The sequence below is a fragment of the Eschscholzia californica genome, unplaced genomic scaffold, assembly GCF_041429995.1.
Source record: "Eschscholzia californica isolate CP2 unplaced genomic scaffold, dmEscCali1.0.p SCAF_1, whole genome shotgun sequence".
NCBI lineage: Eukaryota > Viridiplantae > Streptophyta > Magnoliopsida > Ranunculales > Papaveraceae > Eschscholzia > Eschscholzia californica.
In genome coordinates, this window is record NW_028238198.1 from 20,230,692 (window position 1) to 20,245,978 (window position 15,287).

Below are 15,287 nucleotides of genomic sequence, written 5' to 3' on the forward strand. Positions count from 1 at the left end.
AAATTTTATTTTGAAAACTCTTTTCAAAAACACCAAATTTTAAAGATTTCCCATTGAAACTCTTTCAATTTTCTATCCGATCAAGTCTAAATCTAATTTAAACTAATCAATTTCATGTCTAAATCCCTATTTAAACATAAAATCATCTAATCAATCAAGCTCGAATCTAATTCGACTAGTCAGAGATAGTTTCATGCAACCGGCTCGTGATGCCACTGTAGGGTTTTGTGTATCTCATACACTACCTAGTGTTGTAAGCGGAATCTCAAACATCTCATGTTTAACACTAGATTGCCCAGGACCTATATGCATAAACTAATCAATGAACTAGAGAGGGATAAATACCTTAACGCGTTTTTCCCTCGAACCATTCCAATCGCATGCAAAGATCGAGAGCTCCAACTGTAGCTCCTCTACTTGAGACACCGAGTGAATAGACTTGATCTCCCTTCCTTTCAGACTGCTAGGACTTACTAGAAGGTTGAGAAGAACTCTTCTTCTTGACTAGATTGATAGAATGAGAACTTTTTCTCTATATTCCTCTCTCTCCAATAGCTGTATATTCAGAGAGAGAGAGAGCTGTATAATTTTTCCTTAGAGAAAAATCCACACCTTTTCTGTTCTCAACTGACCCAATATATAGACAAACCCTAATTAGAATCTCATTCAGATTAGGTTTTCTATTTTCTGGGTCACAGAAAAGATAATTACCAAAATACCCTTTTTGGGGTATTTTGATAATCCCCTTAAGTGTGGCCGGCCAGGGCAGCCCACTATGGGCCTTATATGGCCGGCCCACTTACTCTGGTCGGCCATCTCATGGCCGGCCCAAAGAGCCTCCTTTCTATCTTGTCCCGAATCTCCATTCGGACCCTTTCGGCCTTTCCAGTTGAATCCCATCCAACTTTAGCCAGTTCCCGTCTAGTCAAATCTCTCCGATCAAGTTACCACTCTTATGTGTAACCCGTTGTAGGATCCGGTCTATGTTAGCCTCGAATCAACTCCTTGATCCGACGATCGTAGTTGGCTTCTAGCAAAGCATTACGACCCCTAATTGGACCGGACTGGATGATCTTTACGTGTGGTCATCGTTATCCTAACTGACAAATTGATCGCATTGCCACCTTGGTCGAAGGACACTCCTTCGGAAGGACATCTCCTTCAGACCGAACGGATAAATCCTTCACCCCTTTCTTCCTATACTTGAGAAGCTTCATAAAAAACTCAGTGTCTGGAAGAAAAACCTTCTTTCTCAGGCAGGAAGAGGAGAATTGATAAAATCCTCACTATCTGCTGCCCCAAGATATCAGATGGCCATATTTAACCTTCCTTGTAAGATTAAAAAAGCCATAACATCTCTACAGAGAGATTTCTGGTGGGGAACAAAACCTAACTCTAAATCCCTCTATCTGAAAAATTGGAACTCTTTATGTAAGCCAAAATCAATTGGAGGCTCAGGCTTTAGAAACATCAATTTAGACAATCAAGCTCTAAGGAGCAAGCTTAACTGGGAACTCAGATGCAAACCAGAATCTTCTTGGGTTCAATTCATGGCAGCCAAATATCACTTTTCACAAAACTCCACCCTGCACAGCCCAGCAAATGCCTCATGGATTTGGAAAAATATTGTAAAAAATCAGTCAATAGTAGACCAGCACATCTCCTGGGAAGTGGGTGATGGCCATCTCATTGACATATGGAATAGCTCCTGGATTCCAGGTATGATGCCACTAGGACAACCTGAGGACAACAAAGTTTACACTAAGGTATCCCACCTCATCACCCATAACTCCAATTGGAATTTGCATCTTCTTCACAATCTGTTCCAGCCTGACATCATAAACAAAATTCTTTCCATCCCAATCACCAATCAAAAAGATACTCCAAAATGGACCCTAAGTCATGCAGGCACTTTCTCTGTCTCTTCCATGTATAAGCATCTTATTTATGAACATAATGATTCTAACCCCACATCCATTTCTAGATGGAAGAAGCAGTGGACCCTAAGACTTCATCCTAGAATCCTTTTATTCCTTTGGAAACTATCCCACAACATCCTCCCAGTCAAGTCCATTCTTCATAGGTTCATCCAACCCATCTCTACCACATGTCCTCTCTGTAATGAAGCAGAGGAAACCATGATGCACCTCCTTCAGGACTGCAAGATTACCAAGGAACTTCTTAGCCAGTTCTTAATCCCTCAGAGGATCCACAGGAGCATCCATTCTTTTCAGGAGTGGTTCGATTCATATATAGATACAGATCAAATGATAGATCACAGCAACTCTCTAAATCAATTAGAAACAATGTCCATCATCATTTGGCATATTTGGAAACACAGATGTGATCTTGTGTTTAGAGACACCCAACTTGACCTGGTCACTCTTCAATCAGAAATTACAAGCTACCTGACTTTACAGACCATGCAGCTTAAAACTTCTGCCTTGAACCAATCTCCTACTATCACAAAATGGACCCCCCCACCACAAGGATACCTCAAAATTAATTTTGATGCTTCATGGGATAATTCTTCTTCATTCATTTATGTTGGTATTGTAATATCTGATGATGCAGGAAACAAACTTGCAAAAGGATCCGCGAAAACCCTTGGACGAATAGTAGACGAGGGAGAAAGTAAAGCCTGTCTCTTTGGATTGAAGTGGGCAGCCCAGCACAATCTTAAGCATATAATTTTGGAGGGAGATTCTCTTAATGTGATCAACTTTTTGAATGGCAGGCATAACTCAATCCACTGGACAGCCACACGGGTACTAAAGGAAGTTAAGAGCATGACTTCCTCTTTTGATCATGTCCGTTTTTGTTTTGTGAATAGAAAGTTTAACGCCTTGGCTCATAATATGGCTGTTAACTCTAGGAAGACAGATACTTGTTGTTTTAATTGTCTTTCTTCTTGCTCAAACTCTCATTGTAATGTCTACAACTTCGGTTTTAATCAATAGACTTTACTTTGTCTCAAAAAAAAAAAAATCTATTTCTAATCATAAGTTTTTATTATTTCTAGTTTCAATTGTCACCTTATTTTAATTTATTTTCCAATTGTTAATCTAAATCGATTTCAGTCATAAAGAGAAGTCAATTCGAGTCATCCAAACTTTGATTTTGTACATTGAAAAGAAAATTACTAAGAAGTTCAACACAAAATCAACCATAGATTATTTTAGAGATTTGAAATAGCGAATGAGGCGTAGTAATCCCACGTTATTTTTCTTATTTGTGTTTAATCTTAAGACTTGTTGATCTTTTTAAGTGGTAATTTTGATTCAAATTACTCCAATCAATTTCTTAAATTAGATAATAACTAAAATGGTCCTTCTAACAAAAATCCACGTCCGGACATTTGATTTCTTAGAAAAGGATCATTTTACATGAACAAAAAATTCTTTGGAAGATGCTACGTTGTGTTTGATATCAGGGAAGCAATTCAATGGAACTAAAAAGTTTCCATGGAAATAAGAGTTCTTCGTTTGGTTGTCATTTATTATTCCGTGGAATTACAAACTCTATTATTTAGTTGACAACTAACTTCTACGAATATAATATTCAATTAAAGAGCTTTTATTTACTCTTTATGTAGTCAAAATGACATTTTTACCCTTATGTTGCTAAAATTACATTTTTCACCCTTATGTTGTCCAAAATACATTTTCACCCTTATGCTGCTCAAAGAGATTTTACTAATATAAAAAGGTAAAAGTGTCATTTTAATATAAAAGTGTAGACAAACTATTTTTACAAGAATGTCAGTTTGGTATTTTTTTTTCAGTTTGGTATTATACGAGGTTAAGAATGTCATGTTGACAACATAAAGGTAAAATATCAATTTGATGTTATTAAAGGGTAAAAATGTCATTTTAACAACTTGGTAAACATGATATTTGGTAAGAAGGTCAAAAATGTTATTTGCCCAATGCATAAGTAAAAGTGTGTTTTGGTTAATGTTTGGGTAAAAATGTCATTTTGAACATACATAGAGATAAATATTAAATTTGAAGTATTCGAATGTATTAAATATTTTTATTTTGATTTGTGACTGTCTACGGAAGCTAATTCCGATGGGGGGCAAGGAATTAAATGTGGATTATTTACTGGAAATAGATTCTCTAGGAAATTAAAGTCATGAAATTAAACTTCGTATCAAACGGTAGACATACCTATTTCCAAGGAAATTATTTTATTTGCATGGAAATAGGTGATATCAAACACACCCATATACGTGGAATTCACTGAAGTTTGATTACGCCATTACGATGGGGACCGCTTTTCTTTCAAACATTTCCTTATCTAAGTAACAAATTCTAAGGAACTCTATCATTTCCCTAATTCATTTATCACAAGGATACTGTATGAACTGTCCTCATCTTTCTCTCCCTAAAAAGCAAACTGCATGGAGGAATTACCCTCTCAAATATCATTCTCTAGTGGAGTGGCCCCTCCATTAAAGAGTAGCATCAAGCCATCAACAATCTATGTCTCTCTCTGAAAATTATGTATAAAAACCCTACAAAAACATAATTAACATGAACTACCCATTACTAATACAACATCATCAAAGAACAAAAGTTCCACCTACCCATCTCTCATTTTTCTCTCTTAAAACTTGCAACAACAAACCCTAGTCCATGGAATCTCTCACAAAAATCCAACTCCTTCAACTCTCATTTGCTGCTCTTCTAATCTTCTCCCTTCTAACCCACTCCACATTCTTATTCTCCACTCAATTCCTTCACTTTCTTTCCATTAATTCCACTTTTTCCTTATCATGTGCCTGGTGTTGTTTAATCACTCTGTTTTTTTACGTAAAATTTCGGCCTTATCCTACCCTACTCCTAGATTATTTTTGTTATAAACCGTCCTGCGATAGGAAATGTAATTACGAAATCTTCGAGTATTTAGTTCGTCGTAGTAAACGATTTTCTAAAACGAGCGAGGAATTTACTCAGAATCGGGACTTGGTGATGAAACCTACGCACCCCCGTTCATTTTTACAACTGACTATGAAGCTAAACGAAAATGCGCCCTTCAAGAATCTGAAGAAGGTATGTTCTCGGCCGTTGATTCTGTTTTATCAAAAACAAACGTTGACCCACAATTGATCGACGTTCTGATTGTGACAAGTGGCATGTTTACACCCATTCCTTCTCTCACTTCTCTCTTAATCAATCGGTATAAATTAAAGTCAACGATTAAAAGTTTTAATCTTAGTACAATGGGTTGTAGTTCTGGTGTTATGTCAGTTGACCTAGCATCTAGTATACTTCGTGGGTGTAACAAAATTCAGTACGCCTTAGTTGTTGTTACTGAGAGTATTAGTCTGAATTGGTATTTTGGTGACGACCGTTCCATGTTGGTTACTAATTGTATATTTCGGGTAGGCTCAGCTGCTACGATTATTACTAATGACCCGAAACGGAGAAAACTCGCCAAGTTTGAAATCGTTGACTCGTTGAGAGTTCACCACGGGGCCAATGACTCGGCTTATAAAGCCGCGTTTCAACAAGAAGACGATAAGGGTAATATTGGAATTTCACTTACTAAAGATTTGATAAGAGTAGCTGGTGTTTATTTACGTGAACATATAAAAGAACTTGCCTTTTAACAAAAAAAAAATATATAAAAGAACTTGCCCCACGAGTTTTACCACTGAGTCAACTCGTTCTATATGCCTACTCGGTTGTTCTGTCCGGGTTGACTCGGGGTGAGTCGAAACAGATTGTGCCAGATTTTATGACAGCATTTGACCATGCTTGTATTCATACCGGTGGAAAAGCTTTAGGACTCGGTGATGAAGTGACTGAGCCAGCTCGGATGAGTTTACACCGATTTGGGAATACTTCTAGTAGTCTTGTGTTTTATGAGTTGGCTTATTTTGAAGCTAAAAAGAGGATTAAAAAAGGAGATAAAATATGGGTTTTGGCATTTGGGACAGGGTTTAAAGTGGGTAGTATTGTTTTTAAGTCTTTGAGAGATTCTTGTTATGAACATGATAATCCATGGAATGATTGTATTCATAGGTACTCCCATGAAAACTTGGTAGAGATCTACAGAGTGAAAATAGTATTGATATACTACTTGTGGTATGATTTTATGAAGAAACTTTAGATAGTGAAAAAAGAAGAGAGTGAGAGTGAGAGTGAGAGAGAGAGAGAGAGAGATAGAGAGAGAGAGAGATGTAGAGAGAGAGAGAGAGAGAGAGAGAGAGGAGAGAGAAGAGAGAGAGAGAGAGAGAGAGAGAGAGAGAGAGAGAGAGAGAGAGAGAGAGAGAGAGAGAGAGAGAGAAGGAGAGAGAGAGAGAGAGAGAGAGAGAGAGAGAGAGAGAGAGTAGAGAGAGAGAGAGAGAGAGAGAGAGAGAGAAGAGAGAAGAGAGAGAGAGAGAGAGAGAGATATAATGGGTATTGTATTTGTAGGTATTATTTTAGAGTTAATTCCTATATGGCCCCCCTACTTTGTGACCAGCTTCCTTTATGGTCTCATTTTTTTCGTAAATTCAAAATATGGCCCCCTTTTTTGAGGTAAATGTCCTGATTACCCTTCTTATTAATATTTTTTCAACATAAAAAAAAAAAAAAAATTGAATTCCACCTCACTTCCTACTCCCCCACACATATCTCTCCACATCATCTCTCTCTCTCTCCATCTCACCTCTCTCTCCAACTCATCTCTCTCTCCAACTCATCTCTCTCTCTAACTCACCTCTCTCTCTCTCTCTCCAAGTCACTCCTTCTTCTCCGACCAAGGTCGCCGGCCGGAAAATTTCCGGCCGGCAACCTAAAAAAAAAAAAAAAAAATTTTTGCCTCTTCTCTCTCTCTCTCTAGAAACTCCGGCGAAGGGGAAACCCCTTCGCCGGAGAAGGTCTGTTCAAGAACAGACCACGAAGGTCTGTTCACGAACAGATCTGGTCTGTTCAAGAACAGACCACGAAGGTCTGTTCACGAACAGATCTGGTCTGTTCAAGAACAGACCACGAAGGTCTGTTCACGAACAGATCTGGTCTGTTCAAGAACAGACCACGAAGGTCTGTTCACGAACAGATCTGGTCTGTTCTCCGGCGCCGGAGTTTCTAGAGAGAGAGAGATGAGGGTAAATTTATTTTTTATTTTTTTAAGGTCGCCGGCCGGAAAATTTTCCGGCCGGCGACCTTCGTCGGAGAAGAAGGAGTGACTTGGAGAGAGAGAGAGAGAGGTGAGTTAGAGAGAGAGATGAGTTGGAGAGAGAGAGAGGTGAGTTAGAGAGAGAGAGAGGTGAGTTGGAGAGAGAGGTGACGTGGAGAGAGATGAGTGGTGGAGAAGGAAGTGAGGTGGAATTTAGGTTTTGTTTTTTATTTTATTTTGAAAATACATTAATCAGAGGGGTAGTAATGACATTTGTCTGAAAATAGGAGGCCATATTTGAATTTACGAAAAAAAGGGGCCATAAAAGAAGCTGGTCACAAAGTAGGGGGCCATATAGGAATTAACTCATTATTTTATAAAGAATTGAACTTTGAGTTCAAATGGTTGTTGCAAAGTATACATATTGTAACAAACTAACAATGCTATATGGTCTTAATAGGATACGTGTATCCTTTAACAAAAAAAAAAAAAAAAAGATACGTGTATGACACATGTATGTACGTGACAGATGAAGAAGACGAGATCCGACGTTCAAGAAGAATCATTCAAGAAAAATTGTTGGTTGACCTGGGGCTGAATTGCCACTCCAATTATCATGTAATTTCTGTCCGCATGCCTTCACCAATTAGAGTTGGCTACATCTCTATTCAATGGGCGATCAACCCTAAGTTATACGATTTGACAAGGAGCCCTAGAAAATTTGTCATTATTATGGAAACCTCTTTTTAAGTGGTAGGTCTAATTTCATTATGACCCATGAGAAAGACACACCAACAGATTAACCAATCAATGCCTTCCTATTTATATATATCATCCTCATTAGACAAATTTAGTAAATATTTAGATCGAAGGGCTCCACGCTCTCCCTCAAGAGAGACAAAGGGGGTCGGTCAGTTCCCTCTCTTCCATCATCGACATTGGAGAGAGATTGAGAATGAGACAGAGGAGGAGATGATGGACCTGCCTGTTTTGTTGTTGTTCCTTCGATGAAGAGAGATTAGAGAAAGAAGAGGAGAAAAAAATAATGATTTTCAATTCTAAATTTGGAGAAAAGAACTCGAAAAGATGAAAAAAAATAAAAGATACGAATCGAATAAATTATATAAACAAATTTATATCTAAACTATTAGAAGTTAAGAAAAAAAATGTTTTGTAACCGTGGAGGCCACAAAGAAGATGTGTTTGTTCTTGTTTAAAAGATAACTCTAATTACTTGAATATAGAATACTTTTATAACCAGGAATATAATACTTAGATCCCTCGACTCATTGAGTCGGATTAGAGTCGGATATCACAATATCAATAGTTAAAAGTTTGAATGTAACATTTTTCTCTTTATCACCCACTTTCACCCATTACCAATACCATAAATATAAGGGGTCTACAAGTTTTAATGAAAATATCCCTAAGATAATACCTAATATGTTTAAGACATAATATAACGAATCACCTTATTCAATTTTTCAATCATTCTTACAATCTTTTTAACAAGTGCAACTAGAAAATAGCACGCCCTGTGACATATTGTTTTTTTGTTAAAAGACATATATCGTATGTTCATTATATTCATCGTCCTCATCACATATTTGATTACCAAATTAGAGGAACACTACTGAGATGGGAAACTTTTGCCCGTATTTTATTGATTAGAATTTTGAATTTAAGTTTTTTGTCCTATTTAATAATTTAGCCTTAGATTTCCCAAATTGTGTATTTTATGATTGGGTAAATCTTGAGAATAAACTACTTTATCTAGGTCTCATGATCCATAACCTCTGGGGCTCAAGAGGTGAATGAGTATTTCTAGACCAAAATTGAGGGGTTGATATGTATTGGAGGGAGGAATAAAAATTCAGCAAACCTTGAATGGTCTAGATGAAAATTTGTGTTACTTTTTTTTTTTTATATCTATATAACAAAACAGAACTGGGTCAAAGCTGACTACGACAGAATAAATGCACATGGTGAGAGACAAATCTAACCCTCTGCATTGCCAACTTAAGTGAAATCCAACGGATGCGGGTTATACATCATTCAACCCGTTCGTTGCCCTCTCTCTCTCCTGTAACAGAAGCATTCAATGCCAAAGACCCCTAGGCCGAGTGGTGAAGCTCTTGCTTCATTATCCTCGAGGTCAGGGGTTCGAGGCACTTGAGTTTCAGGCTCTCTAAAAAAAGCCTGCTGACCTATACAAAAAAAAAAAAAAAAACAGAAGCATTCAACCGATTCATTTCCCCCCAGTCTTCTATATTTTCCTTTCTTCTTCTTTCCTCAACATTTACTCTCTCATTCTCTATCAAAAAGTTAGCTGCTTCTCTCCCATTATATCATTTTCTACCTTCTCTCTCACTACAACTTTCTATCTCTCTCTCTCATTACATAACAGATTTAGGTTATCAAGTTTAGGGTTTTAATTTAGGGGTTCTGTGATTTTATGGATTACAAAAGAAAGAAGAACAAATGGTGAGGCTCACTGCCGATTTCTATTTAAAGAGTTTCTATTTGAAGATTGCAAAAGCAAAAATAAGTAAAACGGAAATGGATGGCAGCCGTCTTATCCATTTTCACGCCGTTCTGGTATAAGAAAAATTACAAAAGTAAAATTTCTTTTAGTTCAACAGTTCAGATTATAGATGTTGACTTTGATTTCATGTTATAGAAGTTCAGATGTGAAGTTAATAGTATTTTTTGTATAAGTTATATGGATTCTTTTCCCCCCCTTTGAATTGTGTTTCAGGAGTAATATGAGGAAGATAACAAAGAATGCATCTTGGGTCAATCTTCATTTGCGAGTTTGAGGTGTTTGATGTAATGCCAGAATGAATTTGTTTTATTGTTTTTTCTTCTCCTTTTCATGGTGATGTTCTCCTTAGATCTGCAATTGTTACAGCTTCTGGAGGTTTCTCCACGAGCAATTACATCGAATCCTCAGCTTGCCCAAGAGCTATTTTCACAGCGACTTCCACTTTCCGAAACCAGTCTGAAGGTATTATCATTGTCAACTTTTATCTTATGTGATTTAGGTTGATCATTGATGATGATTAATGGTGATTTAGGGGTTCCAAATAGAAACAAAAAAATTAGTTAAGTTAGGGCTTTCAAGATTGAGATAGGGGTTTGATTTAGTTGATATTTAAGGGGGCTCCAAATACAAAAAATTGTTCTACGTCATCATCCAAACACAAAAAATTAATTTAATGCTTTCAAATTGAAGTAGGATTTTGATGTAGTTGCTATTTAGGGCTTCCAAACGCAAAAGATTGTTCAAGTTCATCTTTCAAACACAAAAAATTGATTAGGGCTTCCAAGTTGATGTAGGGTTTTGATTTAGTTGAAGCGTCAATTCTTTTTCTGTTATTCATTTACTCTTTTGCTGATCTACTCTTTTGTTGAAGTTGAAGTGTCAGGTTCCCAACGAATACAAGGTTGAAGTCGAAGTGTTCATCTAAATATGTGAGTTCACTGTTATTCATGTACTCTTTTGCTGATTTTTCATCTTACTGTTGCATTGCTTCGATTTGTGAGGTATTTCGAATATACCCTCCTTATGTGCCAATAGTTAGAACCATCATTGTATTGTTCTGATTTATCACAAATACAATTAATGAGTAATCTGTTTCTCTCAATTGTAGTACCCATTCTTTTATGCATTAAATATAGTTTTTATGTGAATATTGGAATGGAGAAACACATTATGAATTTATCTACTCATCCTCATGACATAATAGACCGTGTTATATGCTTAATTGTCTAATTTATTCGACCAAAGATTTGTTTGCAAAGATATAGTTTTTCTTATCTTAATATGTTAGCCTGAACTCTAAACATCTAAACCACATGTATTGTTATTTTCATTTTAGTTGCTTTTGTTATTTCACTGATTCTAAATGACAAAATGAGACGAGAAAATGTTTGTATATCTACAAAATATGTGGAGTTTGCAAAATAGGGTATGTAAAATTTAGGGATAACAGGTCACTTGAATTAATATTGTTATATGAATATCATGTATGCACAACTATATGATAGCTGAGAACAAAAAGTTCATCTCCACTAAAATTTACATTTTACTCATTGTCTGATTAGGAAAAGAAAATCAACCATTTTAACAAGATCAATATATATACACACACACACATGTGAAGGAATAAACTAGGTTTGAGTTGTCTAGCCGATCATATTATAAGATCAAAATATACAATGCTTTCATTACAAATGGTAACTTCTATATTCTCTGTTTTTTACTTGTTAGGTCTACATAAAACAAGCCTGTAGTGAACTTTTGTCAGATTAAGTCATGTATTTCTTCTTATGAATAAGCAATCTAACACATTTTTTGGTCATTCTGCATTACAGTTTGTTGTATCACTAGACATTGGAGAATAAATACATAATCTGATTACATTCATTGTTAGCAGGGTATTTCACTTGACATCGGAAGAATGTTGTTGCACAAGGTACATAACAAAGTCCTTTCTTAGATGTTGCAGTTAGATTACTCAATTAGAGAACGTGTCAATCTCTCGACGAACCGACACTCGGGGAAACAAGAAACAAGTGAAATAAAATATGACGGATTATCTCTTCCTTTTCTTATGAAGGTACATTATTGTTTTTTTGTTTAATTTTTACAGTCATTACGTTTTATCAAGTTTTAGGATGTACTTGTTAAATTCAGTTTAGAGTTCGTTTTGTGCTCTCATTTATAAATTGACTGATATTTTTCCTTTTTATCTTCACTTTTTATGATGCTTATTCATAGAATAGACTCATCTCTTAATGCCCGTCCTATGAGCGATTGAATTATCTATATACTTTTTTCCATTAACTATTTGTTATTTACAGTGTTTAGGTGGTCTATATTGTAGGCACATCGTGGTGGACACTCCTCAATCATGCTTCTTAGTCTTCTCTCATGATACTTCTTGCACACTTGGTCTTCACAGAAACTAGGTAATTTAGTTGAGCACGTCTCTGAAACTTTGATTTTCTTCCTTTTCTTTTTGAACTAATCAGTCTCATCTTTTCTTCTTGCTATCAAGTTCTAATTTTTTTAGTTCGTTGAAATAATGAGTTTGTCAACGATGTACCCGGAGGAAATAATTTGATTTTTTGGAGTTTTTCTTTTCTTTGTTTGTTAATTAATTTTTAGCAATTTTTTTTTTTTTTTTTGCATTCATCTTCTTTTTCATATTTTATTTCCCAGGAAATTATGTTGAAGAATTTCAACATTTGATGTGGATTATTTTTATACTACTTCAGGTGTGAGTTTTGGTTCTTATAATCCTGCCATTATTTTTCAACTTGAAGAAGTTTTTGATGCAGATTGGAATTCACCTTATGTTGTACCTGTTGAACCATTGCCGTCAAAGCCTATTCATTCAAGCTGATGAGTTGAAGACTTTATCGAAAACATCCGTCAAACTTGGAACGATATAGAGATAATTAGTTTGATTACCCTTTTTACTCTATGTAATCGAAAATAAAAGAACGAAAAAATGGTTAAAAGATAAGGATTTTAATTAGATTAGTTGAATAAGGTGATATATGCTATCTTTTTTAAAAAAAAAAAACATGATATATGCTATCTAAATCTGTTTATAACATGTTAAATTTTAATTCACACAACATTTTATGTATGGAAAAGAAAAAACAACAAAATTCATATTCTTCATCTTATTTAAAGATTTATTTCATTTTTAAGACGCATCATATTTTTTTTCTTCCTCATAAATAAATCCCGACCTCATTATTTCATGTTCACCGACATATTCGAACAAGGTAAGTGTTTCAAAATAGTGTTTCAAAATAGTTCCGTGCCGGGAGGCACGGGCTATACCCTAGTGGTTGTACATTTTGAGGAATAGAAAATACTTAGAGAGAAAGAGCTAATTAGTGGGGGTTATTCACTCGGAACTTTTATCAGATCTTTAAAGTTGTTCAGATCTTTAAAGTTGTTTAGACCTTTAAAGTTTAACGTTACTGGTATCAACCTCTTTTTAAGAAATTTGAAGTTTTGTGTTATTGATTCAGACCTTTATTTAATAACTTTAAAGTTTTGGATTATTCATTTATATCTTTTTTTTTAAGAACTTCAAAGTTTAGTGTTTAGGTTTCCAATTTTTTTAAAGAACTTTGAAAAAACGTGTTATTCATTTTTCGAGACAAATTTACTCATAAATTACTCAAATTCAAAGATCCAGCTGTTTAGGTAGATCTTTAAAATTCTTACTCTACTTATACTAGGGTATGGCCCGTGCCGGAGGCACGGGGTTCTCATGGAACATCTGTTGCGTTTGAAAATATATATTCGATATAAACAAAGTATTGAGATATAATACGTTCTAAAATGAAGCGGGTTTTTCAATATGATAAAGAAGATGTCATTCACTGTTTCACTTTCTTTAGTAGATATAACATTGTATGAATTAAAATTATCATATAAAAAAAATTACGTTAAACGAAACAAAAAAAACATTTAAGAAATTCCTAGAACATAAGAAAGAACTAAAAATTCAAAATTTAGAAAAATCTAATTAATTGCATACAAATAATAAAATATTACATACGAAATAAACATTAAAAAGGAAATGTTTATATGTGTTTGCCTCAATCATATGGTGTAGCACCATAATCTAAAGACATTTTATATAAATCTAAAAAATAACAAATGTAAAGGGTAGTAAGCTAGAAGAATAAATATTTTATTCCTAACCAGAAGAATAAATTTAAATCCTTCTAAGAGAAATTTGGCGTCGTACAGTGCGTACAAACCCAAAAATAAAACTTTGTATTACTATTAGACACTTAAAACGAAAGAAAAGTACAAAGTCAACCATTTGAAAATATTGTAACGAAATTCTCGAATTCTTACTGTCTCCCTAATATTTGCAGCTTTCAACTTTCATATTCTCTGAAGATTCTTGGAAGATAGCAACGTTACAAAAAATCGCTCATATATTAACGTGAAAATTGAAGATGATAGATGAAAGTTAAATCAATTACAATCATAGATCTTGTTCTTGCCTAAAGTAATTTATTAGCACAAGATTTAGCTCATTGTTAAATAGATTTAGCACAAGATTTAGCTCATTTATTAAATAAGGATGTTTGTCCCAGTCATCGTTTTCCCTTCTGTTTTATATAGTAGATTTTTCTTAAATTAGTTATTTTATTTTTAAGAAGGAAAAGATTATTGTTTTTTAAATAGGTAACTTTATTTCTACGAAGGACTATATTTTAAATTTCTATAAGGGCTTCTAGACAATATGCTTTATTAAAAAAGGATGTTTGTCCTAGTCATCGTTTTCCCTATTTTTCTTAAATTAGTTATTTTATTTCTAAGGTGCTGTTTGTTTTTTTTTTCTTCGTCTGAATCTGAATTGGCTGAATCTGAATTGGCTGAACTGAATTTATTGGGTCTGAATTTTAATTTTGACATTTATACCCTTTTTTACATAAATGACTAATTTATTGGGTACCAGAATAGATCTCCAAAAATTGTAACCCAAACCCTAACTATCTTTGCTCCTTTCTCTGCCGCCTCCCTCCACTTCCCTAACACCCAAACCCTAATTATCCTTCTTTCCCTCTTCACCTCTTCCAATACCTGTGTTCCAACTAGATCTTTGTGATGGTTTTACAGTCGACTCTTTAGGGTTTCAGGAGAACCACAGTCGCCTTGGTCCTGATTGAGATGAAGGATTTGTTGAAGAAATCAGAAACCCTCTATTATCTACATCTACAGAAGCTAGACAAAGGAGAAAATCACTTCTATAATGGGAAATCGCCCAATTTTAGAGGAGAGTATGTTCGGAAATTCGTCAGACTCAGAGAGAGAACTTTTCTCTTGGTGTCAAACTGTCAATAGTGGAACTTATGGAGTAGAGAGAGAAAGTGGGATTATCAAACTTTACTATGGTAGATCTGGTTTAGAAGTTCATCCCTTTTTCAAGCTTGTTGTGTACTTGTGTATTTCTTGTGATCCTCTTGGTGTAAGTAATGGAAGTTATGGTGTAGTAGGGAGAGAAAGAGGAATCATCCAGTTTTACTATAGAGTTGCTGGTTGGAAAGATCTCTTCCAACCTTCAATCATGTCTGATTTCTAAATCTTTTGATAAATTTTTAATTTTATTTTGTGGTGGTGGTCGGCTATT

At 35.0% G+C, this 15,287-nt stretch overlaps 1 long non-coding RNA gene and 1 pseudogene across 3 annotated transcripts; both read left to right on the top strand.

Annotated features, from left to right (window-relative positions):
* The first annotated feature begins 4,640 nt into the window (after positions 1 to 4,640).
* LOC147564995 (3-ketoacyl-CoA synthase 1-like) lies at positions 4,641 to 6,055 on the top strand (annotated as a pseudogene).
* A 3,307-nt stretch (positions 6,056 to 9,362) lies between these two features.
* On the top strand, positions 9,363 to 12,815 carry LOC147564996 (uncharacterized). Of its 3 annotated transcripts, XR_015229361.1 has the most exons (7): positions 9,363 to 9,728; positions 9,869 to 9,939; positions 10,022 to 10,117; positions 10,527 to 10,584; positions 11,550 to 11,732; positions 12,000 to 12,217; positions 12,445 to 12,815. It is a non-coding gene; the product is annotated as an uncharacterized LOC147564996 (long non-coding RNA). The 3 variants fall into 3 exon arrangements; XR_015229367.1 differs by lacking the exon at positions 9,363 to 9,728 and having other exon boundaries at positions 9,737 to 9,939; positions 12,000 to 12,084; positions 12,338 to 12,815; XR_015229373.1 differs by lacking the exon at positions 9,363 to 9,728 and having other exon boundaries at positions 9,737 to 9,939; positions 12,000 to 12,084; positions 12,457 to 12,815.
* The last annotated feature ends 2,472 nt before the right edge of the window (positions 12,816 to 15,287 follow it).